This window comes from Mesocricetus auratus, unplaced genomic scaffold (genome assembly GCF_017639785.1).
Source record: "Mesocricetus auratus isolate SY011 unplaced genomic scaffold, BCM_Maur_2.0 Super-Scaffold_6730, whole genome shotgun sequence".
Classification (NCBI taxonomy): Eukaryota; Metazoa; Chordata; class Mammalia; order Rodentia; family Cricetidae; genus Mesocricetus; species Mesocricetus auratus.
Genome location: NW_024429184.1, coordinates 20262909 through 20289784, shown reverse-complemented (window position 1 = coordinate 20289784; position 26876 = coordinate 20262909).

The window sequence follows — 26876 nt, the reverse complement described above, 5'->3', positions numbered from 1 at the left end:
TGATCTGCTGCCCAAGGCTCAATAGATTACCTAGGCCTCCTCAATGACACTCACATTCAGGGGGTCTTGATCAGTCCCATGCTGGATTCCCAGGCTGATGCCTGGGATTCAAAAGTTAACCTTTGTCTGGTCAGCTGTTTCTGGGGGTTAAACCAGCCCAGTCTTAATCCCTTTGATCATCAGTCCTCCCTCTCTGTTACTGGCTTTCTTGAGTTCAGCTCAGTACTTAACCAAGGGAGTCTGCCTCTTCTTCGATCAGCCACTAAATAAAGTTTCTGTTTCCCAGACTCTCTGGCCATAGGATTGTAGGCTGGCACTCCCCAGATCTATGTCTAAAATCCATATATGACAGAGTACATGCCATGCTTCTCTTTTTGTGACTGGGTTACCTCACTCAGGATGGTTTCTTCTAGTGTCATCCATTTGCCTGCGAATCTCAGGATTCCATTGTTTTTTTCTGCTGAATAATACTCCATTGTGTAAATGTACCACATTTTCTCTATCCACTCTTTGGGTGAGGGACATCTAGGTTGCTTCCAAGTTCTGGCTATTACAAATAATGCTGCTATGAACATAGTGGAACAGACATCTTTGTTGTATGAATGGGCATCTTTTGGATATATGCCTAAGAGTGGAGTTGCTGGGTCTTGTGGTAGGCTTATTCCCATTTTTCTGAGGAATCTTCATACTGATTTCCAAAGTGGCTGAATCAGTTGGCACTCCCACCAGCAATGGAGGAGTGTCCCCCTTTCACCACATCCTCTCCAGCATAAATTGTCGGTGTTTTTGATTTTAGCCATTCTGACAGGAGTGAGATGGTATCTCAGAGTTGTTTAGATTTGCATTTCCCTGATGGCTAAGGATGTTGAGCACTTTCTCAAGTGCCTCTCAGCCATTTTAGACCCCTCTATTGAAAACTCTCTATTTAGTTCTGCAGCCCACTTTTTAATTGGGTCCTGTGATGTTTTGGAGCCTTGCTTCTTGAGTTCTTTGTAAATTTTGGAGATCAACCCTCTGTCAGATGTGGGATTAGTGAATATTTTTTCCCATTCTGTGGGCTGCCTTTTTGTCTTGCTGACTGTGTCCTTTGCCTTACAGAAGCTTCTCAGTTTCAGGAGGTGCCATTTATTAATTGTTGATCTCACTGTCTGTGCTAGTGGTGTTATGTTCAGGAAGCTGTATCCTGTACCAATTTGTTCAAGGGTACCACCCACTTTCTCTTCTAAGAGGTTCAGTGTGGCTGGATTTATGTTGAGGTCTTTGATCCATTTGGACTTAAGTTTTGTGAATGGCGATAAACATGGATCGATCAGCATTCTTCTACATGCCAGCCTCCAATTATGCCAGCACCATTTGTTAAAGATGCTTTCTTTATTCCATTGTGTATTTTTAGCTTCTTTGTCAAAGATCAGATGTTTGTACGTGTGTTGGTTAATATCCGGGTTTTCAATTCGATTCCATTGGTCTACCTGTCTATTTTTGTGCCAATACCAAGCTGTTTTCAGGACTAAGTGTGGAAAAATTCAATTTAAAAAATACTGTAAATGTGTATTTCTAAGAAGCTCATAATCCCCAACAAAAAAATCAAGAATATATAAACCCTAAGAATAAAAAGCATACTGTGTATGGGAAGACAAATGGATTTCCTCTTGGGAACAGTGCCAAGCAAACCTGGCCCCACAACTAGATTGAGACCCCTGTAGTGTAATATATATTTGAATGACAAAGAAACTAATATCAGATAACTGTGTCACCAGAGACAAATCTTTTAGAAATTATTACAAAATACAGACATTTAAAATAACTAAAAGCTGAAAGACCTCTTTGTAAACATATGACAAACATTATTCAAGGTCCCACCCCCAAAAGAGAGAAACAAAGGACAGTTTCAGTTTTGTCCTAAGGAGTGAAGATACCAGAAATGTTAAACATGGAGAAGCAAAACCTTTGCTCATTTGTTTTCAGTTTAGTAATGTTAAAAGATTTATTGATTTTTAAAGCATAATAAAAGTTGTACGAGAGAGGAAAACCAGTACTTGAATAGCATAGTAACACAAAATGTAAACTACAAGAAATTGAAGCACAAAGTTCAAAGTTTTGGGGGAGAATTCTACAGAGAGTTAAAGATGGACTATAGGGAATTAATGGAGAGTGTGATTAATCCTAGAGTGATTTCAAAAATAGAGAATAGAAGCTAATATTTAAGAAAATGCTTTCGTCAAATTTTTGTACTAAATAAAAGATAGGAAGGCAAAAGGAACTAAATAAAAGTGAGGATAAAACAATAATTAGTGACATGTAAGCTTCAGAACAAAATCATCTACAATATTAAAAACATGAAATATCCTAAATATCCTAATTGGAAGATAAAAGTTGGCATGTAATTTAGTGGTAGAGGGAGTGATTGCAAAATTCACAGCAACAACAGCAAAAATCTTATATAATAAATGAATTAAAACTAAACTTATCAGGCTAATTAAAATCAGTGGCATCAATGAGAAGCATTGAGAATAAAACTACCTTAGCCTATAATTTTACTTTATTAATTTCAAATTACTACTTTATGAAACAATTATAAATTAAATTATTAATTTTAATCAGATTATTTCATTACCATCAAATTAAATTATCATACTATAAATGAATTACAAGTTTAAGAGGAGAAAAATGCATCACAATTTCCACATAAAGAGTATGGCTACAGTTTATCTAGTCTTTACAGAGTATCACCTGTTTCCATCCAGGTTACTAGCCAGGCTGCTTTTGTTCTCTTGACTTACCGAGGAAAATGCCCAGTGATAACTTTAATGAAATAATTGCAAGGCTGTTGTTTTAAAACATATAAAACATTATTGTAAATAAATAACATAAATCTCCATTCATTAGGAAACTTTATATAGTCTCAATATCAATTCTGAAGAAGGCATACACTTTAGTACAACCTCAAAATCTGCTTTTAAATACTGATTAAATTTTTTAGAAGTATATAACACCTAGCTTGGCCATGTTAATATTTAAAGCATCATTGTCTAATATGCTTTTTAAATAGATTCTTCTGTTTTCTTCTCTCATACAATGCCTACTGGACTTTTGTCCACCTCTCCTCCCCTCCAAACACATTCCATTTCCATTTCCCTTTAGAAAGGTACGGGCCTCAAAGAGACAGCAACATAACATGACAAAACAAGATACTAGAAAACAAGGCAATAGCTCTCATGTAGAAACTGGACAAGTCAACCCAATAGGAAGAAGTGATTCCCAAGAGCAGGCAAAAGAGTCAAAGACACACCCGTTCCCACTGTTAAAGACTCCCATGGAAACACCACGCTAACAGCCATAATGTGAACATAGGGGACCTGGTGCAGTCCCATGTATGATCTGTGCTTCATGCTTCAGTATATGTGAACCCATATAAACCTTGCATAGCTGGTTCAGTGGGTCATGTTTTACTTTAAAGCCTTCTTCCAAAACTAAATTTTTCAACACCAAGGTTTTTCTACATCTTGATTACTGTATAGTAAACCAAGAGAATAGTGGTGTCTGTTTGAGATCCCAATTTGTGATTTTTTTTGAATAAATACTCAGAGTAGTAGCTATTAGATAAGATATAAGTTCTATTTTTAGCTCTTTGAAGAAATTTCATTATGATCTTTTACTGGCTATACCGTTCTATATTCTCAACACAGCAAATGTCTTCCCATTTGTCCACATTGAGCTGAAACCGGCTAACCTAAAAAATGATAAACAGTTTAACTGTGTTAAGGGATATCTAGCTGTTCTCTTGTTCTATTTCTTGATTATTAATAAAAACTTTTACAATTGAGTTATTTGCACAAAGCAAATATTCACTGAGGTATGAATAAATCAGAAAATTTTTGGTACATTCTTAACATGGAACTAAAACATAGTACATTTTCAACATAGAACAGCCTAAAACATATTATTGTAAGTTAAGTAAGTCAGTACCTAAAAGAAAAATAATGATTTATAGATCTTGAAAAAGGAAAGAGAGTCATTTGTGATGGAGAGAAAACATATATTTGATAAGATGTATGAGTGCTATACTTAAGGATTTCAGTGTCTAGAGTTTGCTAGTCTAATGACATTTTTTTTAGATTTTTTTATTTAAATTAGAAACAAATTTGCTTCACATGTCAATCCCAGTTCTATCTCCCTCCCCTCCTCCCATGCCCTCACACCAACCACTCCAGCCCCCCACCCAATTCCCACTTCATTCCCCAGGGAGGGTAAGGCCATTTCATTCAGGGCAGGGCCTAGGCCCTCCTCCAACAGTCTAGTCTAAGAGAGCATCCCTCAGTGTTGGATGGGCACCCAATTTAACTATGCTTAGAACACTGTTCTTGGAATTTGCTGCTTACTTTGTATTTATGCATTACAGTGTCTTATAAGCTAATAGCCCATTATACTGTTGGGTAAAGACTAAGGCATGATTTAATGAAAATATGCACAAATACCATATGCAGTTAAAATTGTCATTGAAGCACAGATTAAACCATAACTATAAGCTAATTTGAATTTTTTAACCATTGCAGTACTCGCAGAATTACAAATTCTAAATAAAAAATACTAAAAATGTCAAATTTAATGTGGATTCAAAGAAGGCATGACTCTTAAATATTGTTATAGGGATGTTAAGCATAACCACTTTATAGTTTGAAACTTTCTTACAAATATAAACTTAAAATTGTAAACTCAAAAATCTATCCTTAACTATGCATCCAAAAAAGAGTAAATGCCAATAAAATGGCACTTAATTGCATACACTGGCCCAGCATTATTGGCAATATGATGGATTTGAAATTTTAACACAGAGAACATCCCTGATGAATATCAAATACATTCTGTTGAGTGAATAGAAATAAACAAAAGCTCAGCCCTGCCTTATCCCACGACACGAATGTCAAACGCAGTAATGCAGATGAATATTGATAGTGTTTGATTGGGGAAGAGGGTGTACCTGATTGACTAATGGCAGGTTTAAGTTGTATTATAAAATATGTACTCAAAATCATTAAATTATAATTGGTGAAGAAATAAGACCATAAGGTACTGCTAGCAATATAAAATATGTATTCACACTATAAAACTCTACACATATATTAAGGAGGTAATCAACAATAAGGAATGTTTTTTTGTTTTTTTTTTTGCTTTAGAACTATGAGCACTCTTTTGCTGTTTTGGCACAACATCCCTTACATGCACAATCTTGCTAACCAACCCCTCAGTTACCATAGAAGAAAAAGTAGAGTGATAAGATACCCTCGATTCCAAGGGAAGCAACAGGATATAAGAATACCATACCAAGTGCTACAATTTAGGCGATAGAGCATATTAATAAACACAGACTTTATAATTTATTTATATCAGCCTCTCCTGGGCATTAAAAGACATAAAGTTCCAGTCAAACCTTAGCCCATAAATTTAAATTTTGCAATTTCTGAAATAAAACAGAATATGTATCGCTTTGTAGTATGGTAAAAGATTCAGAGTAAATCAGATAGATCACTTAGCAGTTTCACACTCACAGTCACAAAATTGAGAACATTGATATTATTGTTAGGAAGATAGGGCTAATGGGTCTTGGAAATATTTCTCAAGTACTTTTAAATTGTCTATTTTAAAAATTCTTTTCCAGTAGTAATTGTAATAATGTTAATAAAACAAGCAATGTTTGCTCATTCCTTGCTTTATGTCAAATTACTAATTAGATGATCATTAAAGTACTTATTTTAGTCATCACAATAAAACTGTGAGGTTGAGGTTGCTGGTTAGAATTAATTTTTACTAATTGGGAAATTGTGTCTGATGAGGTTTAAGATGCATCCATTGCTTCTGAGTTGTAAAATGAAGACCTGAGTTAGTTTGAAATACACTACTTTACCTCAAAATAACTTGGATTTTCTTACTGTCTTTTACCTATCACGCTTTTTATATTAAAATGCTTGATAAAATCAAATGAAGGAAAGATTAGTTTGTTTTCATCGACTATTCTAGGGAAGAGTTGGAGGAATTATTACAGAGGAGCTTGTGGTAGTTGACTGTGTTGCATCTGCTATCAGGAAATAAAAAGAAAAAAAGTGAGTAAGTTCAGCTCTCTGTATCCCTTACATTTAGTCCATGGTGGCAGGCCATGGCATGGTCATGCCCACACCAAGCTGGACTTTGCCATGTTAAGTAACCTTTGATGACAGGCAATGGAATGCTCATGCCCATAGCAAAGATGTGTCTTTCTATGTCAAGTAGCTGGTATAAACAACCCTCCCCAAACATGTCAAGAAGGGTTTTTTCATAGGCGTTTCTCAGTCCTACAACACTGATGATATTAATGTTATGCCACACTTAATCACAATAATATAGACATAATAGTGATGGATTGACTAAAAACTAAAACCAAATAATATATGCAGAAGCCAACATGATTCCCCAAATAAGTAATGTAAAAAGGTGGTAAGTTAGAGGGGAAGGTTGTATCAATAAGAGAAAGGCATGCTTAAAATGATGAAATCCAATTTTATTAGTAACCGCAATTCAGATGATTATTCAGTGGCTAGTAAATTATTATTGCTTTCTTAAATGAACTGTTTTCATTGCTTTAATTTTTAAAAAATTAATATTGAGAAGTTATGTCCTCTTTACGATAAGTAAGATTTTCCTCTGTTTAAAAGCTGAAAATTATGGGGCTGTGGATATTGCTCAATGGTTAGAACAATTGGTTGTTCTGGCATAATGTTACAAGTCTCAAGAAGACAGAGTAATTATACAGCTATCATATCATAGAGCAACTCAGAAGAATTAAGTATTCTTCTGATGGATAAAATGATACAAAAGTTGTATTAGGCATTATAGTCTTGTGAATGAATTAGATGTTTCTTGCTATAGATTCTACCTGTAGCTTATTCCTCTCTGTAACAAACGTGTGATTTACTTCCCACAGTTTAGCACTATCTGATCATTTACTGGGAAAAAAATCACCCATGCAGTTGGAGTTTACTGATTATACTTTCTAGATATGTATAAAACCTGTTCTCCGTTAATAGGTCCTAGTTTACTGATTACATCCCTTAGCTATGTGTGAGACCTGTTTCCCACTATCAGGTCCTTGTTCCCCTCACATATGTAGCCACAGAGATCTGCCTTCTTGCAATTATCCTTATTGACAGGCATTTGGTCAGTGTTCAGGGCCCAGGCAAAAGCATCCCATCTAAGACATTCCCAGATACCCAAGGACATAGAATTACTACACGTCCAAAGTTGTTGATTCATAGCTGCCTAGATGGATAGAAAAAATAAACACGCCCTAGCTTTACCTTACTGGCAGATAGAGAAATGATAACCTAACCTTACCCTGCAATAAAGATTCTCAAACTTCTTGTTTTATTAACTGAAGATTTTAGATCAGAGATTTACTGTTCCCTCCAGTTTCTCCAGAGAAGACAATGACAAAGGTAATACAAAGGTAATCAGCCCATTTGCTCATCCTCAGGGAAAAGTAAACTTTCCTGAAAGCCTGTGCTGCCACTGAGACCAGAGCACTGAAAGTCGCCAGGTTTTGTTTTAGTTTCTCCTAGCAGTTTAGTTTATTGCTCTTTGTGTAAATCTTGTCTGTCTTTCTGACCCTGAGAAACTCAAACTTCACATTGTATTGCAAAGAGAATTACTGTTGCAAACATATGTATGTATCCCCAAGAACTGCAGAAGAGGGGAAGAAGGAGAAACAGAAAGAGAGAAACGGAAGAGAAAGAGAAGAGGGCAGAAGAATAAAGGAACATGCAGGGGAGCAATTTTGTGTAGGTAGATTCTATTGTCCCTCAGATTTTAATTCCTATGCTTACTGATAGTTCCTTTTGATGAACCCTGAGTGTAAAATTTAATAACAAGGCCTGCTAAAATTTTCTATATAAGAAGATCATCCCTTGGTTTCTAGGACTCCTACAAGGTGGTTCACAACCAAATGTAATGCCAGTGGATCTGTTGTCCTTCTCAAGCCTCCATAGGCACCTGTCCCCAATTGACACGCATGTGTACAGTTTAAGAATATACACAGAGATGAACATCATCCCCAAATGCATTAATATTAGCATACCTTAGAAAAAATCAATCAGATGACTGTACATGTTTGAAGAAATGAGACATTTTATTCTCTCCCCATGTATGTGATGTATACAGAAGAACTATTTTCTTGTGAATTAAAATAAAATTTAAGTGTCCCCTATGGCATTTAATGAACTGAAGTTCAAGTAGAGTTTAAAAAAGGAAAGGATTTCTGAAGCAAAAGCAGAATATTTTGTATGTGTGTTTGAACACTTTTAAACTATAAAGCTATAAGGAAGAGAAAGGAAAATAGATGTGTATAACTTTTTCCTATTTATTTTGTGATTAGTATTTCCCTCTTTGAGAATATGTGTCTGGTTTACATGTTGCACCATCATGATCAGAGCATAAATTTAAGACCTTAAAACCCCAATCTGATAATAAGACAAGCAAGCAAGCCAAACCTTGTTATTCTCTGTTCCAACTGCATAATACCAAGCCATGCTCCAATCTTCTTTCTATTTCACACGGACAATAAAATTCAATAGAACTTCCAAAATTCACATTTTAGGTCTGTATCTCTAATATGCCTTGTGATGTTATTAAGCATAAGTATTATGTTTATTCTCATATCTTCATATCTTTCCTGGATTTCAATTTCAAATTGGAAAATGACCTTAAAATTATGTTAGTTTTACCTCTTTTCTCAGAAACTCCCAAACTGTCATATTTTTGTTACTAGTTAAACCACCATTCTCCTCTTTTACAGGTCTAGAGATATATTATCACCATAGATGAAGCCATAGCTTTTCTCAAGATAGCAAACAAGACAATGTATTTTGTTAAATCTTTCTTCAAAAATACCAATTTGGGTCACCCCATTGTTTTATTTTTACTGTCATAATCAACATTAATGCCACTTTCAATTCATGCTACATCATTCATTAAACATACTGGCTGTTTATAGAAGTTATCCCTATAACATTTGGCTGTCCCTATACCTATTCTTCTGTATTCTGAATCACACTTTTAGTAGAAGGTATGCTTAATTAGATGTTTTAATTGAATGTATGATTTAGACCTAGGCACACATCCAGAGTCCTGTCACCTATTTATTCTAAGTTTGTAACTGATTCATTTTTGTCACTTAATATCTAAATTGGGCATGAGAGTAATAAGACTAACCCTTCAGAATTAATTATTAATATATTATTGTCTGCTCACATTGTACAATAACATTCCTAGATTTCCTAATAATTAGTACAATGTTATAGCTAGGGAATGGTGACTTCATTTTCTGACTGATTATTTTTTATTATCACTAGGAATCTTAAATAGTTAAGAGGAAATGATATTTATTTTTTCATTTATTGAAAGTCAACTATTTTTTCTGACATAGTATATCCTGACTACAGTTCCCCTTCTTCTCTTCTTTTCTGTTTCTCACCACACCTCACCCCTTCTGGATCCACTCCCTTACTGTCCTGCTTCTCATAATAAAACAAATATATTCCTCAAGGACAATAACATAATTAATATGTTATAACATAATGCATCTGAATAAGACAAAACAAGTAAATGCTGAAGTAAAGGCACAAGAAACACATACAGACACAAGGATCCACTCAGTCAGACACTCAAGAAGTCCAAAAAACACTGAACTGGAAACCGTAGTATATAAGAAAATGATCTGTAGAGTAAAAGTAATACATACATATATATTCATGTATACATATATATTTGTGTATTATACCTATATAACTATATTCCTTAGCTATTTGTGTATAATACATATATAACTATTCAATGAGTTATATAGGTATTAGGACACTGTCATTACCTTGTGGAGAGCAACCTATAGTCTTGGCAACAGCCAGGGTTGTCTAGAGATTCACTTGGGACCCCTCTGGCAAATAACTCAATTAGATGTAACCCATTCCCAGTCCTGAAAATGCCATTTGGTGATGATTGATGTCATTTTTGGCTCTAGCTTCCCCATTATTTCATGATTTCATTTAGATCAACTTCATGTATGTAAACATTTTAGAAAGCTTCTACTATATTAGGTTTCTATGCTGTGACCCAAAGGAACTTTAATGCTATTTCTCCTCATATTCCCCTACCCCTTATTCCTTCTCTATCTCCCCACTTCATCCTCTGGTTTCATTACCTCAATATATTCAAAATTTTTATTCTATTTTCCTTTCCTAAGGAGAACTTTTGTCCTTCACCCCCATTTTCCTTTTACTCTATACCTAACTTCTGTGGTTCTATGGACCGTAGCTTGATTATTATTGACTTAACAGTTAACATATACATATAAGTGAACACATACCATAGTTGTCTTTCCAGTTATTGGTTACCTCATTCAGGATAATTTTTTCTAGTTATACCTATTTATTTATAACTTTTATTATTTCATTATTCAACAACTGACTTGTACTCCATTGTATAAAAGTACCACATTTTCCATATCCATTCATCTTTTGAGGGATGTCTAGGTCCCTTCTAATTTCGAGGTTTTTTTTTTAGTTTTTTATTTAAATTAGAAACAAGGTTGCTTCACATGTCAATCCAAGCTCCCTCTCCCTACCCTCCCACCAACCCTCCCACATGTCCCCCACCCAGTCCCCACTCCATTCCCCAGAGAGGGTGAGGCCCTCCATGGGGGATATTCAGAGTCTGTCATTTTGTTCAGGGCAGGGCCTAGGCCTGCCCTCAAGAGTCCAGGCTGAGAGAGCATACCTCATTTTGGGATGGAGAGCCAAAGTCCATTTGTATGCTAGGGATAAGTGCTGATCTACTACCCAAGGCCCCATAGATTGTCTAGGCCTCCTCACTGACACCCATTAATGGGGTCTGGATCAGTCCCATGTTGGCCTCCCAGCCATCAGTCTGGAGCTCTTGAACTCCAGACTAATATCTAGTTTTATGAATAGAGCAGCAATGAACACCACAGCAAGTGACATTGTGGTATGAAGAGTGCCCTTTGGGTATGCTTCCAAAGTTGTGTACCTGGATTTTGAGATATATTGATTTCCAGCTTCCCGATGAAATGCCACAAAGATTTCCATTGTGGCTTTACAAGTTTGTACCCCCTCTAACAAAAGATGTGTGGGAACCATGTTTAAAATGACCTAGAATCCTTTAGTGTCTCCTAATAAAAATTCAGCTTAGACATAATGCCTATAGCTATCAGTGCATTCACTTATTAAAGTAGGAACCAAAATTTTGTATAAATGACAATAAAGGTGAACATTGACACACTTATGTTTTCTCCCTCTCTCTTTTTACACTTCTTTTCCTACTACCTGTACCCATACATTCGACTGACTGGAGTCAAAAATACCAAGCTTTTATATTACATTGACATGTGTATTTCTTCCAATATTGGGATAATAAGTTCTCAAAAGATATTAACTCTTAAGCTGACAACTCAATTGCTTTTTGTAAAGGCAGCTACATACTTAACAATTAAGGTATGCCATATCCTAGGCATCTGAGAGTAGATTAAAATATCTCAGTTTATGCATATGATTTGTTTTTAGATGCCCTTTACTTGGTTAATGCAACTGTATATGTAACCTTATGTCAGTCTAAACCTTAAATGATGGTGTGTGCTATGGCTTATGAGCTCATTATTTCTTTTTCAGGTTAACATACACCATGAACCATAGGAAGATCTTATTGAAATAATAGCTTTCTAAACTTGACATAGAAACTTCATGAAAAATACATAGTTTTCAATAAGAGGAATTAGAAAAAGTCTAACCTCTCAATTGTATATTTAGTGGAAAACTATTGTTTTAATTCATAAAAGCATAACAAGAAATTTCTTTTTCAAAACTGAGGAAAGCACTAAAAAGCTACAAAATTATTATTTAAGTTAGAAATATCTAGGGAGACAGTGAGGGTAATAATTTAAGTATGAAGAGATGATAAAATGCAAAACAAAATATACTTTTGGATTTTTGTCTTCCGTATGTTTAAAAATGACAAACACATCAATTTCCACATAAAGATAAAAAATTCAATTTTTTTTCCAGTTGCACCCATGTTAGTACATTTTGTTTTCAGACACTTTTATGTATTAATACAACTTGATGACAAAATTATACGTAAGTTTATTTCTATGCAATGTGCAGGAATAATAAAAAAGAGGCTAAATATATGAGGAGTAGTTGCTAATAGATTATGGAAGTAGAGTAAGTCATCATTTTCAAACATAATGTGAGTATGACTATTATTGTGTGTGTATGTGTGTGTGCATGTCTCTGTGTATGTGTTATGTGAGTGCATTACTCATGTGTAAGTGCTATGTACGTAAATACACATGTGTACACTTTTTGGAGGACAGAGGCTTTCATCAATTGCTCTCCAATTTAAGCTTTATCATGTGAGTTTTTCCCTAAACACGTAGCCAGAAAAACCCAGGATATTCCCATTTCTACTTCCATACTTTAGGATCACTTGCTGCTGCACTGGTTTCTTCTGTGAGTTCTAGGCTTCTGAATTGGTCTCCATGCTTGGATGACAAGCATTTAGTCACTGATCCATCTCCCAGATCTGAATTCTTTTTTTTTTTGCTCACCGTAAAGGAATGTGGCCAGCATATGAACGCTAAGTAAGTAAGCAGGCTCCACATCCTGTAGAAACTCCCCTGTTTAGAGGTATCAGTAACCTCCATTGCTGTCCACCTTTTGCTCTATGTATATCATTTGCCCTCCACACATCATAGTCCACCTTCATCAATCATTCCATTTCTCAAATGTGATGGGATGCATATACCCTCATTGTTTCAATTGAATTTTCTAATGCAAAAATTTTAAATAGATACAAGGGACATTCCCCATGACAGTTGTACAAGTGCAACCTGGAGATACAGGCAGTTAGGACTGCCAAGGCCAAAGCTCCCGTGGACTCTCTTAAAGTATATACAACATTGTCCATCATAGTATCATAGTATCCTGAAAGGGAAAGGATTCGTTTTTTAGCACAGTTGCAAAGTGGTCTAGAATAGTGACTTTTTTTCTTCTGGGACTTTGGCTTCAGTGCCTCACTCCTGTTTTTCAGGGTCACTTCTGAAGAAAACTAAGTTCCACCTATCACTTATCATTTTTTGTTTCAGTAATGGTACAAATAATCAACAAGCCTGAGACAGTGTTTAAATGTGAGACATGTGAATTATATTGGATGTATCCAATATAACACAACTTATAATTTTTATTTTTATTTATTTATTTATTTATTTTTGGTTTTTCCAGACAGGGTTTCTCTGTATTGTTTTGGAGGCTGTCCTGGAACTCACTCTGTAGACCAGGCTGGCCTTGAACTCACAGAGATCCGCCTGCCTCTGCCTCCCGAGTGCTGGGATTAAAGGTGTGCGCCACCAACGCCCGGCCAACTTGTAATTTTTAAAAATTATGTGTAATCCAGAAAAGCTTGCATTAAATGTCACAATTTTTGTCTACATTCACAGTATTTTAAATATTCACAAATTTTTATTTATTAGCAAAATAATTACTGCACAACCCTCAATATTAATACTCCACTTATTTTACAGAGGTAAAAGAAGACACACACTGGAGATTTAAAAGAAAAATTCCTAAACTCACTAGGGAATAACATTAAATACTCTATGGAAAATAGATATTTGGAAACAATTTAACAAAATTCCCATATGTCACAGTGAGATACAGAGCTCATATGATTTGTCAATTACATTATCTAGAATATTTTATGATTTTTTCCTATTTTCATTTAGTACTCAACACGTAGCTTTAATATATCTCTGGACTTTAAACCACCTAAACTTAAGGAGAACATGAACATTTGTGAAACATGTAATGAAGTTAGACAAATAGATTTAAAGTAATGTTGAATTTCTGTTGGGGTTTAGCAAGAAATCCTTTCCTTTTACTCTGTAATCACTGTCATTTCCTCTGTGATAATTCTGACCTGCCTTTTCTGCATATAGAAAGCCTACTATTATAAGAATTTTCCTCTGATGAATGAAAATCATTATCATATATCTTCAATTATATTATTAATCTTATTATTTATATTTTGGAGTATTTTAAGGTTTCTTTTTATTTCTGCAAATGTTCTTAATATCACACTTATTCAAAAAGACTTTACAATCATAGCTTCAGTTTTGGAAATGTGGTTGTGTCGGGATTAAGACAATAGACCCCAAAATGAAGCTGTATTGAAACAGTAGTGTCAAAGAAGAACAAATTCTTCATGGTATCCTCCAGGCAAGCAAATAACAGCTTTGATATTTATTCAGTCAACTAACTCTCCTTTTGTTAGAAACCATATTGGAAGTTACTATAAATGGTGGTTACATGCATTAATATGTAAATCTCTTAGATCAGGAGAGTAGATAGTTATTATCTGTGTCTGTGTCACCACAAATATGACTTATGTAAAGAAGAACAAGAATAAGTATGAGAGATAGAGCCAGAGAGCAAGCAAACGAGCAAGCAAAGGAAAAAGAGGAAAGAGAGAAAGAAAGAAGTAATTTGGATATGAACATCATGCTTGATACGATATAATTTAATGAAACAAATTTTGTGTGGCTACTTTTAAAGTCCTTATTATTTACAAATGCCAATAATTTCAGAAATCAGTGCTTGACTGGGCAATTGTGGCCCATGAATTTAATTCCAGTACAATGGAGGCAGCAGCAGACAGACTTCTATGATTTCAAAATCACCCTTGTCTATAGAGTTGCCTGACAGCCAGAAAAAAAAAAGTAGTGCTACAAGAATGCGAATCTTTTTAATCTCCTTTAAGTTTAGGATGTAGAAAAGGTAGAAACCCACTTAATTTGAAATTGAAGATAATGTGTTTTTACTCCATTACCTGCATTTAAAATTTAATTTTAGAATAACACTTAAAATATTACTTAAAAGGCTTTGTGCAGGTAAGAGCAGTTTCGGTATCCTTTTTTCACCTTCCCTTAAGACATCTTTATCCCCTAGTTTGTGTCGTTTATAGTTTCATGAATTACAAATTTGCAGGTAAATTCACACTTGAATTTCAGCACAAGTTCGACTTAGGAAGTTAAATGGCTTCATTAGTCTTTCAGATCTGACTTATTTTGCTTAGCATAATGATTTCCAATTGTACCTGTTTTCTGGCAAACATCATAATTTCATTCTTTTTCACAGCTGGTTTAATTCTCTCTCTTCCTGTTAGACATTTACATTGCTAATACTTATGTTGGTGGATTTCATTTCCTAAGCATTGTGAATTGCAGAACGGTAAGCAAGGGCATTCAACTCCTCAGGTATAAACCCAGGAGTGATATAGCTGGGTCATATGTTAGTTCTCTTTTTAATTTTTTGAGGAGCCTCTATACTGATTTCAAATTTCTGTTCCACTAAAGGTGTGTAATTGCTTTCTCTTTCCCCACATGCTTTAGCTTTTTTATTGCTGTTGCTCTGGTGATAGTCATTCTTGCAATCAAGGAGGTTAAATTTGCATAACCCTGATATCTAAAGATATTGAACTTTAATAAAATACTTAACTATTTGCACTAAACAATGGTCTCGTCAGTTTGGTATCTCACTTTGTTCCTTGTGTCACTCTACCATATTCTTTTTTTTTCATTTTGTCTGCATTTTCCAATGGTGAATTAAGAACATATTAAGTTAAATTTATTATTCAAAGCAGTTTGCTGCTTTCTACTTTTTTGTCATTTATTTGATTGTTATTTGTTATTCTCTGCCTCCTCCATTAGTATGGACATTGAGTTATTTTGTTATATAGTTCCCTCTAAATTGTAACATCATAAACAGGAAGAAGCAGGGAGATTCAGGGAACTTACAAAATAAACAAATTTTACACTTCAGAAAATTCTCAAACTTAGAAGAGTCATCACAAGGACTTCTCCTGAAGTTTAGCAATGCAGTGAAACTGCAGGAGGAGGGAACTCTTACCAGCTAGGCTGCTGAGAGTTTACTTTCTGAATTGTCATGTGCACTATTCCTTTCCAGTGTGTAACTATATGCTGCTGAGATCGGTTTAATAAAGAAGCAGATGGGCCAATAGGTAGGCGGGATAACCAGACAGATTGGCAGAATCTGAGGAGTTGACAGCAGATGCAGAGAGAAAGAAGATGACAGAGGTTCCTTAAGAAATATATAGGTTCATTTAAAACGGAAGAGTTAGCTAGTACCAAGCCTCAGCTATTGCCTGAGTATTTATGATTAACATTAAGTCTCCATAGCTCCAACTACACTGCCACCAAGTTGTCTGTACATTGTGGAGAGTTCTAAGATTGCATCTTTGGTGGCTCATCACCTTTGTAGGGTGCAGTTTTTTTCCTACTGCAGCTACTTCTGAATAGAGCATGCTCCTGCAGTTTGCTTTTCTTCCACAGTCTTATAAGTCACCCCAGTAAACTTATTGTTTCACCAAGAGGCTCGGTAGAATAATCCTTGATTAGATATGTCAATGGGCAAAGCAATGATGTGAGAGTATGCAAATGGGTTAGAGGTGTGAGGGGTATTAAAATATAGAACAGGTATAGAAAAAGTAAAAGCATGCATACAAGCCTAATAAAGCAAATAATTGAAATATAAAAATATATTTTACAAATCAAACTGAACAAAAATAAATAAAATAGAAATTATCATAACAGCATTAAGCATTCCATTTTAGTTGGGAATAAATGTACTTGTTCCTCACACTCTCATGGATTTTGGCAGGTGGAGAAAGGGCGACTGATCTCAGAAACTCTAAGAGGAAACTCAGTCCTCTCTGCTGACAGGAGTTTCTGTGTTGGATTTAGCATCATGTAGGTATTTACCAATGTGTGATACCCTCTGTCCCGAGCCTTCCTGTCACAGGAGTCCGCTGTTGTGCTGCTTACTGAACTCACCACTTAGGACTTTCTGTGTCCAGGATGAGAGCTTTGGATCAGGCATTGCTTGTGCCATTCCCTTTGCCCCTAGGCACTGCCACTCTTCCCAGATAGGGTTTTTGCTTACCGACACCCCGCACTTTCACTTAATAATCCTTGCTTTTATTTAATAATCCTTGCTTCACACTGAGTCTGTTCCAAGTTCCACAGCCTTCTTTCGCTCTCACAGGAATGCTCCCCTACAAAATGCCATTGGTAGTCGGTTTAACAAACTCCTTAGGGTTGTCTAGTGAAGCATTCATAGAAAATCTTATCTAGTGAAGTATTCATAGAAAATCTTATCTTCAAGCTGCCATGCTATACCTCTGCCACAGAAGTCAACTCTACTGGAAGTGTCTCTGCCTTGAATGTATGCAGGTCCTGGTCATTATGTCCATGCATCCCATTCAGTGTCTTTAAAATTCATCCATTACTAATACACTCTGAGGGAAGTGAGTGCTACTGATCTTCAGTGATATCCAGACAATATCATGAAGCTGTTTCTAGGGAAAGCTTTTGTAGAACTCCCATCAGCTTATCTCCTTTCCATGAGCAACCTTTCCTCTTATGCCCCATTTCCCAGATATTTTTACCACTCCCTTTACATATTTCTAATAAAATATTTTGAAGGGAAATCCATCACACAGTCAAGAGATAGTAAATGATGAATAACTTGTATGTCTTTATCATTTATTTGCTAAACTTTATGTAATAATGTAAATGTCAACTATGAAAATGATAGATACAATGTAAGAAATAGAATTACAAATTCCTTCAGTGAAATCTAGCAAGAAAGAAAAGTTCAGATAATCAAGTTAGTTTTTATTTCTACCATCCATATATGCTGAGAATGTAAACATTAGCCACAGTGAGATCTTCACAAGGTAGGAGATGACAGTAGCTATGAATTGGTAAATAAGTGCACTCCACTGCTCAGTCTAAAGTAAGAGGGGACGATAGAGACTTGTGCCTTGCACATTTTACACTAGCACAGCAGGTAGTGATGGGGAACAAGCTGGGGAATAAGTGATGTGACCAGGGCATGAATACATAGTAGGTAAAGACAGGATCAGCATAGGATGAAGTGTGGCTTGCAAACATCAGACTCAGATTCCATACAGGTCATCCAGAGAGATAACCCCAAAGGACAACTTCATGTCCACCTGTGCTACAAATAATCAAAGACTCCAATGCAAATGGAATAAGAGCCATGAGCCCAGAACACAGGTGAGCTGGCCTGATCTCAAATACTTGGAATTTACAAAGGCAGTCAGAGTCCTGGTATGACAAGCAATTCCTATTGAGAAGATTAGTAAAACCAAGGACATAGCACCTATACGTAGATCAAGATTATACACAGACATGCAGAGAATGCAAATACATAATATAGATATAAATTTATCTGGTGAAACACTTCACCAAAACAATATCCTGTGCTAAAGTCTGGAGATTATCCTAAGAGGGAGGGACCTTTACAGTTGATAGAGCAGCAACTCAACCCAATATCCAGTGGGCCCTGTGCACTGCATGCTCACAGATCTGAATATTCAAGTTTGGATTGGAGCCATCACTTTCCCCTTCCTAAACATCAACACTACTGAGTACATGAAAACAAGAAGGGCAGAATTCACATCTCATCTAGTCAACAAAGAAATGTTGATCCCAAATTTTTTATATGCCCTGATTTGGTTTGATATTTTAATTTATATCTTCTCTCTTGAATGAATATCATTTTAGTTTATGCTTTATGCTTCAACTTTATAATTGCTGTGTATGTTTCTGCATCCATTCTGTTGTGCACATTGCACTGTTCTTCTTCTGTACACACTATATGCTTTTCTTCTCATGCCTAACTCAATCCCTCTCCTCCATTTTTGTCCATGTCCTTACTTCATACTTCTTTTACTTGGGGGACAGAATTTCAGAAAACGCAGGATGATGAAGAGTGCATGGTAAAGTTTAGAATGAGCAAGAGCTTACACTCTTTCAGGCTGCACCTATACTGGGATTACAGGCATGTTTCCCTATTATGTCTGGTTTACACAGATTTGTGAATCACGTCCAGGGGCTTTTACATGGTAGGCTAGCGCAGCACTCTAAAAGTTCCAGTTTTGTACCATTGTACTTGTGTCCTTCTAAACTACAGGCTTCCAAAGCTTTAATTTGCCCTCTGGATCTTAAAAATGGCAAAACTTACTCCTTTTGCCTATTTCCCATGAGTATCTTTGGTCTGTGGCTTTAGTACTAATTCTTGTCATGACTCAGTCTATTTTCTTCCATTTCTATATTCATTTAATGATACCTTAGTACACACCACACTATCATTGCTCCTTTGCTCTGCAGTGTTCACTGAACTCACTTGGATGAATGATGCTGTATAATGATTATCCACTGTCAGTCATGACTGATTCTGAAGTTCATCTTCTAGGTTTAATATAATATTGAGTGGCTGGGGGTGTGGTTCAACTGGTAAGAGCACCTTTTTGTCTTACAGTTTGGTGGCTCTAAACCATCAGTAAGTCAAGTCTTTTAACACCTCCACTCATATCAGCTATGAAAATAGTATGTACTCAGTCATGCAGGCAACACACTTTTGCTAAAAAATAAATGACTTTACGGTAGAATCAAGTTTGAAATCTTGATTGTGTACCCTAGAGAAGAAAGCTGAATCCTTTACAACTTTGTTCCTCTTGAATATGGAAAGCCCGTCAGTAACGAATGGAGAAATCTAGGCTACAATACACAATGAAAAAAATATGATAATGAAAGAGCTAGGCAATATGAACCCTCTCAAAAATGTCAAATTTACAGGAATGCATTAAATAGTGTTAACTAGTTGAGATCCTTGGCAAAGAGTGACTGCTAATATGTGCTGTAAAATTGAGTAAGATACATGCAAAATCTCATATGAATTCAAAGGGATTGCAAGTAAATACCTGAAAGAAACAGTGGTGTTAAAGAGTATTAATGAAGTCTATTAGACATTAACTCAATGAAGAAAAATAAATACTAAGAATTCCAACTAAAGTTTAAAAAATACAAAGCTCATTAATTCAAATAAAAATGAGAAGAAATCCTCACTATATCTGAATGGATTAAGTACAAGAATTGTCAGGGTGAAGAAAACAGATAGACAAATGAGAATACAGAGTTATTGACAAAAATAAAAAAATAAGAATGTGTGAAGGCAATATATATGATCGATAGGAAGTCATTAATAGATCAATTTATGAATAATCAGAATATTATAGAATAACTCCTTCCTGATGAATTAAATAATACACTTAATAAACTCATTTGTAGAAAAGATGTAAATTCAGGAAAAGAGGTAATCAGAAGAATATCCTCCCCCTATGGTATTTTATATTAAGACACAAGGAATAAATGACAAAATAAAAATATGGAAAGCAGTAAGATGTAATCATTAGGTCACATACAAGGAAAAATCTATCAGTTTGGTACTAAAATTGATTTTCCAAGAGAAATCCTAAAACCAATCAGGGCATAAAATGGCGCAGTCACAAAATCTGAAACACAATAGTGTCTAGCAAAAGTATCATAATAAAACAAGGAATGAAAAATAATCTTTATGACCAACAAAAACTAAGGGAGTTATGACCACTACGGAAGAAGGAGAAAAATCCTTAAAGGAAGGCTAAACACTAAAGAGAATGATAAAAATAGCAATGACACTATTGGAAAGTATAAGCTTCAGAGAAACCCTAGATAAGCAAATAAATAATAGAAAAATACCAAAGACTTCAAAATAAAAAAATAGTTCACCAGCGATCCTCTTTCTTCCATTTTTAGTGTGTATAATTGAAGATACAACACTATGTTCTTTTTTTTTTTTTTTTTTCAGGGCACCCTTTTTACTTTATTCTCCGTGTTTTTTTTTTTTTTAATTTTATTTTCCAGTTTAAATTTAGATAAGAATCAAGGTTGCTTCACAAGTCAGTTCCAGGTCCCTCTCCCATTCCCTCCCTTCCTCCCGTGCCCTCCCCTCCCCCCCCCCGTTATCCTCTCATTTCTCCAGGGAGGGTGAGGCCCTCCATGGGGGTGTCCATAGTGTGTCATTTCATATAGGGCAGGGCCTAGACCCTTCCCCAAGAGTTCTGGGTGAGAGTGCACCTCACATTGTTCTATTGGAGTCCAAAGTCCGTGTGTATACTTGGGATGGGTACTGATCTGCTGCCCAAGGCTCGATAGATTCCCTAGGCCTCTTCACTGACACCCAGATTCAGGGGGTCTTGATCAGTCCCATGCTGGCTTCCCAGGCTAATGCCTGGGATTCAAGAGTTAACCTTTGTCTGGTCAGCTGTTTCTGGGGGTTAAACCAGCCCAGTCTTAATCACTTTGATCATCAGTCCTCCCTCTCTGTTACTGGCTTTCTTGAGTTCAGCTCAGTACTTAACCAAGGGAGTCTGCCTCTTCTTCGATCAGCCACTAAATAAAGTTTCTGTTTCCCAGACTCTCTGGCCATAGGATTGTAGGCTGGCACTCCCCAGATCTATGTCTAAAATCCATATATGAGAGAGTACATGCCATGTTTCTCTTTTTGTGACTGGGTTACCTCACTCAGGATGGTTTCTTCTAGTGTCATCCATTTGCCTGCGAATCTCATGATTCCATTATTTTTTTCTGCTGAATAGTACTCCATTGTGTAGATGTACCACACTTTCTCTATCCACTCTTCAGGTGAGGGACATCTAGGTTGCTTCCACGTTCTGGCAATTACAAATAAAGCTGCTATGAACATAGTGGAACAGACCTCTTTGTTGTATGAATGGGCATCTTTTGGATATATGCCTAAGAGTGGAGTTGCTGGGTCTTGTGGTAGGTTTATTCCCATTTTTCTGAGGAATCTCCATACTGATTTCCAAAGTGGCTGAACCACTTGGCACTCCCACCAGCAATGGAGGAGTGTCCCCCTTTCACCACATCCTCTCCAGCATAAATTGTCATTGGTATTTTTGATTTTAGCCATTCTGACAGGAGTGAGATGATATCTCAGAGTTGTTTTGATTTGCATTTCCCGGATGGCTAAGGATGTTGAGCACTTTCTCAAGTGCCTCTCAGCCATTTTAGACTCCTCTATTGAAAACTCTCTATTTAGTTCTGCAGCCCACTTTTTAATAGGGTCCTTTGGTGTTTTGGAGACTTGCTTCTTGAGTTCTTTGTAAATTTTGGAGATCAACCCTCTGTCAGATGTGGGATTAGTGAATATTTTTTCCCATTCTGTGGGCTGCCTTTTTGTCTTGCTGACTGTGTCCTTTGCCTTACAGAAGCTTCTCAGTTTCAGTAGGTCCCATTTATTAATTGTTGATCTTACTGCCTGCAACACTATGTTCTTATAAATCCCACAGATTATATTACAGGATCTATAGCCAGAGCCTTTTCTCTCATTACACATTGAGATTAGCTCACATGAATTAAGTCTTTGCCTCTGATGAAATAATTAGAAAAATGTTTCTAAGAATTCTTGTTATATCATTTTAAATTTATATTTTCCTAAGGGATGAATTATCCTATCTTGAGGTGAGTGCATTATTATCTAATTATAATTCAATATACCATCAAATAAATTACATATATCTCTGTCCAGTTACAGCAACATACACAATATTGACTTAATGTCATCTTTGCATGGAAAAATAATGAAATGCTTATAAATCACTGGCTTTTATATGGAAGAGTTCTAATATGCACCACTAGGTCTATAGTAGAAGTGAGTATGATGTAAGCAATCTCATGAGCTTCTAGAATTTAACTATAAATTGGTAGGTTGATCATGTATCTGCTTGCATTTGCTAAAACAGGGTTACGCAGAAAATGTCAAGTCTTTGGTGGAAATTTTATGTGTTCAGATTTGAAGAGATACAATTTAAGGTTTCTGTAGTTCATAATTACACCATTAAGCAACTTGTTTCTAGTGCTCCTGAGAGTGGTAAGAACATGGAAGTGTGAATAAAATCATATGCATACAGATGCATTAAATAACCAAAAGAGAGTATATAGGTTAATATTAAATCAAAGTATTACAAAATGGTGTGAGGAACTAATATTTAGGATGTTGTTGCAAAGATACTTTAGAGTTCAGGAAGTACACCACTCATAAGAGAACACATTACAAAGGTCTGGGGAGAATTATGTTGCTTGAGTTCAGGACAAACACTTTCAGGCTTCTAATTAAAAATTGTAAGCTGGGTGGTGGTGGCGCACGCCTTAATCCCAGCACTCGGGAGGCAGAGGCAGGCGGATCTCTGTGAGTTCAAAACTGGGCTGGATCGACAGCCTCCAAAACAATACAGAGAAACCCTGTCTCGTTAAACCAAAAAAAAATGTGATGTTGTGGAGATAAACTTTAGAAGAATAAAAAGGCTGAAAATCAAGTTTTGGTGACCAATGAAACAGGAGAGAATATAGAAGGTATTATAATAAACAATTCAGAATGTATGTATAGTAATTAAGATAAATCTGTAAATGCAGAAAAAGTTCTTTCAGAAAACTTGAGCAGTGAAACAAGATTCCCATGAGTATATCTGAGCAGGGTAGATGAATTTTGGTAAGAGAAACTGAATAAAAAGTAACAGAATATCTTGTATTATTTGATGAATATGTACCAGATGGCACCAATACTGTAATTGCCATGTTCTTGATACCCTAACTGCTGAAGATTCACTAAGATTCAAACTTGTGGCAAATACACTAAGGTAGGGAGTTGTTATCATCATCATTTTGCATTTGAAGAAACTTCACAGTAAAATGCTGTTTACTGGTGAGTAGTGTGTGTGAGAGAGAGAGAGAGAGAGAGAGAGAGAGAGAGAGAGAGAGAGAGAGAGAGAGAGAGAGAGACGATAGTTGGAATAATCTCTTAAGGAATTATCTAGTCTAGCTCCTTGCCAGACTGACAGGGAAGATGTGGTTGCAGGTGGTTCCATCATGGCACCAGTGGGCATCAGCTGGTTATATGCCATCTGCTGGTAGGAATGATGAGAAATGAGCAGGAAACAGGAAAGGGCTTAACCCCTATGGCCCACTCTAGGTAATCTGTTCCTCTTGGAAGTCCTTATCTCATGATGGTTCCTGTAGCCAGTAGTTTGGAACCAAGTGTTTAAAAACATCAGCCCATGGACAGTTTTTGTCTTTTCAATAAAATCCTAACACTGACCTGTTAGTCAAAAGAAAGGAGCATTTTAAATGAAGAACTATCCCCATAGTCCAACTTATTTGGATATAGACTCTGAGTTCTTAGCGGCTATGTTCTCAAGTACTCTTTTGCTTCTGTTTAAGGTGTTAGGTTTTTGTGAGTAATGAGTTTGCCAGATACCTCCTCTAGATAATAAGGTTGGCGTGGAATATTTGGCCAAGTAAAACTACATCAGAATGTATTCCTTCCCAAACAAACATTGTTTTAAATACTTCAGAATTTTTTAGCTCCTTTAGAATATGTTCCCAGAACGGCTTCAGTGTAGCTATATTTGAGCCATTTATGTTGTCTGTAATTGGTACCATATAATTTATTCTGTAAGCAGAGCCAGGTAATCACCGTAAAGACAGGTTTTTTCACAGGAAACCAAGTACTTCAAAGTTTAGTTGAAAAATAAGAAAATATTTCATGTAGTAGAAGTCCTTACTGGAAGAGTTGAGAAAACAAGATTAGTTCATTTTATAGGGGCACTTTCCACAGACCCTCTGTAGAAACACACCATGGCACCCATCACTTCTTCTCAAGTACAGAATCTGCAGCTCCTGCAACCTTTGGTGTTACTTGCTATATATCAGCTTATTATGACCCTGGATGTAGGATGACTTACTATCACCATGGATGAAGGATGGCTGATTATCACTATGGATGGAGGACAACTTACTATTACCATGGATGGAAGATGACTTACTGTCACCATGGATGGAGGATGACTTATTTTCCCCATGAATGGAGAATGATTTATTACCACTATGGTCACAACAAGATCCAAGGGTTTGAATATTCTTTGAGGTTTAGAAACTTCTAATTTAGGGTTGTAAATTTTTGTATCCATCATTCCAAAGTTTTCATCAGATTCTCAAGGGAATTTTTGACTCCACACTAGATTAGACCTACTTAGCATACTATCTTTAATATGATGCCAGCTTCAGAGCAAGATGGACCTTTTATGAGATAGTAAAAGAGTATTTGAGGGCACAGTCTTCTAAACACAGGGGCCTGAGATCTGATTCTAGTTCTTTCTTAGATACTTGACTCTTAGCACATTACTTTCCAGGTCTCAGTATTCTTTTTATTCAAAAGTGTGGAGTCTATGAACAAAGAACTTAGATGAACACCTGGCACTTGGAAAGTACTACCTGAGTGTCTGCTTCTATTACTAGAATACCTTTAGACAGGCAAATTCTACTTTTAGGAAGTTACATAATAGACACACACTTTCACGTTTATTTCCAGTTCCATGGAGCTTTTAGAAAAAGGACGTACTTGGTTATCTCCTTTGCTTTTTGTAAGTATTACTAAACTATAGCTTCATTCTGTTAAACGAGTAACCACTTTCATTAGCCCAACATAATAGATTGATACTGTCAGTAAAATATTTTATTCAGCTACACTTTTACAAAAAGTATTTGTTTAAGCAAAAAAAAAAAACCACTAATTTTTTGAATACACAAACTTCAGAGAAAACCATTGTTTCTCAGATGGATAGAATTATATAAATGATAATGGAGTAATCATGACATAATTTCAAAAACAAAGGCTTAAAATATTATCTCAGATGATGTCCATCCCATCTTTAGCTTTGTATTAGTTTGTTGTGATATTTTACAAAATACTTCATTTACTTTTCTAATATCTCTGTGTGCTAGAAACAAGATATTGAAATATATACATTAAAGATTAATACTTACTAATCCTTGACTATCCCTTTCTCCTGGGAAGACATAGAGTAATAGGCACAGACAGGAGACAATGTGTTTGTAGTAATATATTAATTTTAGTATGTTATTAAAATATTATCCTTCAGACAGTATAGCAGTTTTGAAATTATACTCATAGATATTTTAGTCTGATTTTAGAAAATATTTTATTGCAATGCTTCATTTTTAATTCACACACTAATTGTATTTAAATTTTAAGATATGAATGTAGAAGTCATTCTCATGCATACATTTTTATATAACATTTATAATTTTGATTTTACTGTCATTCTTTACAGATTTTAAAGTCATTTTAATTTATTATTTTTATCATTTTAGTCAATTTAAATATAATTATTTTTTAAACTATAGCATTTAATTCTTATATAAACTGATATATTAGACACAATTTTTTTCTATATAAACATGAGAATATTGCCAGGTTTCTAGAAATTAAAATGCCTTTGTATTATTATTTAATGTTCTGATTAAAAGAAAAAAATTAATGTATGAATTTTAGACAAGATATAACTCACTGTGCAAACAGAACTTGTACTAATTATTCTTATGACTATTAAGTAATCAATTCCTTTTTCTCTTTCTTTCAATTTAGCTAAGAAAATAGAACTTTAAATTATTTTAATTATAAATGAAAATGTTTACCAATGTTGAATTTAGCATACTAGTACAGTTATGTTTAATATTCTAGAATCTGCAGAAGTTTAACAGACTGGAGAATGCTTCTAAAATTCTGCCGTGACATATTTTCCTTGACTAGAAAATGCATAAATGCTTCTACTACAAAACTATGTTCTAATTGTTCTTTTTTTTCTACTTTTGATCTTTTCAATACAGGGTTTCTCTGTGTAGCTTTGTAGAGCAGACTGGCCTTGAACTCTGCCACCAGTGTTCTGGAATTAAAGGCGTATGACACCACCACCAGCTTATGTTCCCATTCTTAACTATTTTATATCTTATAGCTTACTAATGCCCACAGATTTACTTA